The 3,006-nt window shown below is 33.4% G+C and overlaps 1 protein-coding gene across 1 annotated transcript in view; it reads right to left on the reverse strand.

Moving 5' to 3' along the window:
- Positions 1-3,006, reverse strand: part of LOC107725085 (target of rapamycin complex 2 subunit MAPKAP1-like) — a 35,464-nt gene that overhangs the window by 23,334 nt on the left and 9,124 nt on the right. The window lies entirely within an intron of this gene.

Raw genomic sequence — 3,006 nt, forward strand, 5'->3', positions numbered from 1 at the left:
TTGCATGATTTAAAACAAATTTATCAAAAATTGCATTTAATGAAATTAATTTATAAAACAATTTACAACAAAACACTGCATTTTTTGTCAAATAAGGTGCTGCACAACAGAACTATAATAGTAATATATTGCTGTCATAATTTCTTCAAGTTAAACCAAACTTTTATTTTGGCAGTTTGACATGAAGACTTTGGAGTTGCAGTGTATTTGATGACAAATTGAGTAATGTTTTTTTGACTAACTATGACTAACTTATTTTTTCTGGATTCTGTTGTTTTTATGATTTAACACAAATGTATCACCAAAAAAGTGGTATTTATGAAACTAATTAATAAAGCATTTTTAACAATTTACAAAAAAAAAAAAAAAAAACACTGCATTTTTGTCATTGGTTAATGCCACAGAGCTAAAAGAACAAACAAACATATAAACCACTATGACATATGAGCTCTTCTTTATCTATTTCTACTTTATCAGGCCTCTGGCACTGATTGTCAAATAAGGTGCTGCACAACAGAACTATAATATATTACCGTCATAATTTCTTCAAGTTAAACCAAACTTTGATTTTGGCAGTTTGTCATGAAATCCTTTGATTTGCAGTATGTATTTGAGCATAGTTTGAGTCGTGTTTTCTGACCAACTAATTTTTTCTGGATTGTGTGTTCTATGAGTTAATACAAATTTATCATCAAAATTGTGTCTAATGAAATGAATTCATAAACTTTAACAACTTAATAAATCTTTTAAAATGTAATCAAAAGAAAACAATTTAGTGCTTCACAACAAAACTATACAGTATACTATAGTATACTGTACAAACAAAAACACTGATAAAAAAAAAAACTTCCTTAAAATTATTATTATAATGTCTATTACTACTTTAGGAAGTACATTTTAGCATACAATAATAATAATTTATTTAAATAAAGCCAAGCCTTTATTCTGGCAGTTTGTCATGAAGACCGTGCAGTGTGTATTTTACGAGAAATCAAGCCATGTGTTTTTCCAAACCAATTTACACCTATATTAAGCACAGTCCACTTGTGACTGTACATCTGGATGATAATACCAGATGTCACTGACTACTCAGATGTCAAACTACTCAAAACCTGGATCGGCAGAACCGTAGGAGAGACGGAGATGGGAAATTGTTGGCTTGGCCTGACAGCGATAGCTTTCAGACGGCCTCCTGTAATGGCCAGAGCCGTATGGAGTTAGCCGACTCATTTAAACCCCACACAAGTCTTGTATCTCTTCCTCGCTACAGCCTGACCCTCCTCCAGGGGGAAAAGACTCATTGCTATGCCAATCAGGTCTCACATCAACCCACCAAGACTGTCTGTGTGAGGCACCACGCTGCCCAAGAGGGAATCTTGCTTTTTTTCTGGTCTCCTCTCCATTTTAATGGTCACCCTCTCCTCAATCTGACCAAAGTATAAATCTTCATATTGTACCACATACCAGGGAGAAAATTCCTGCGCTATTCGGTCAGCAAACCTCGGAGACGTACTGAATGAGGAGATGAGAAAGAAACCCAGGGGAATCCCTGCCTTTGCTGGGAAAGGTCAAGACTGGCATTAGCAGCAGAGGTAGATGGGAAAGGAATATAAATGCCTCTGGGAAGGATCATTACTTGGAGGGTAGCACTTTCCAAGCAGGTTGATAACAAACATGTTTTATTTATGGCACCCCTAAACAAGACTAAGCGGGGATCAACGGTTCGAGCATTTCACTCACATTTGCAACTAAAAATAGATGCATGCAAACTGTAAAATGTATTTAGGATACATGTGTGAATAAAAAGTAGGTTCCCACGAGTCCTTAAAGTCTTTTTTTTTTTTTTTCACTTTTAAGGTAATGGCATAACAGAAGTCTTATTTATCATTTTAAGAAGTCCTAAATTTGGAACTGGAAATCTGGAATTGCGATATGGCATAATGCAGTGTTATTTAAAAAAAAATTTAAATATATTTTAAATTAGGTTAATTTTCATATTTTCTGTTTTCATTTTAATTTTAGTTTAAGTATTGTGCATTTTTGTGATTTTTTAAAATTTTTTATAAGCCTGTATAGTTGTTGCCTTTGCAAGTAGCTGAAATAAATTAAGTTTACATTTTTATATTTTATTTTAGTTAACATTTATTTTAGTTCAAGTAACGCACATGTTTTTTTTATTTGTATTAATTTTAGCTAACCATAATAGACGTATGATTATTAAACTTTAAAAGGCGATGATTTAATGAAATAAATGTGAACGCTGTACATTTCAAAGTAAAAATGCAGCACTGTTGCATGTTATAGTCGCAGATTCACATCAGTTGGCAATTAATGAATAACGTGCATTTATGCCAGGCGACTGCTTATGTTCTACTGTTAATGAATTATGTCTGTTTACTTTGTGGTGTTTATTTTGAAATATGTTTTAGATGGCTGTAAGAATGTATATTTTTCCCCCGCATCCGTTGGAACTAGCAGCTGAATGTAGCAAAGACATTTCAAAATAAGAGTCTGTGTATTTCGGGCTTGTCTGTAATTAAAAGTCCTGCATTATGCATAACATTTTTTTCTGTTTACACAATAAACCACATCTGGCACTTAATTCAACATTTAAAATATAAATAGTTCCATAATGATTAAATAAATAAAGTTTGATATATAAATATCCAGAAACTTAAATGTCTCCTAGTTTCCATTTATTACTGTAAAAAAAAAAAAAAAAAGATTTTCACTATGTCCCTAAAGTTCTTTATGTGCTCCTAAAATTTTTCAAATTATAAGTGTCAAGTCATGCACTGAGCTTAAAGCTGCAGTCCGTAAGTTTTGCCTCTTAGTTGCCATCTCGGTTTGAAAACCTGGAATTGCAGCTGTGTGCGGAATTATCTAGCTTGCGTGGGTTGTGAGTGGGCGCGGATGAATCTAATGCTCTGAAGAGTATGTGTGGCAGTCAGTCACCGCACAGGTGTGGATATTTACTGTACTTCGCAATCACAGATTCTAGCCTAC

The sequence above is a fragment of the Sinocyclocheilus rhinocerous genome, unplaced genomic scaffold (genome assembly GCF_001515625.1).
Source record: "Sinocyclocheilus rhinocerous isolate Xijiao unplaced genomic scaffold, SAMN03320098_v1.1 scaffold1295, whole genome shotgun sequence".
Lineage (NCBI taxonomy): Eukaryota > Metazoa > Chordata > Actinopteri > Cypriniformes > Cyprinidae > Sinocyclocheilus > Sinocyclocheilus rhinocerous.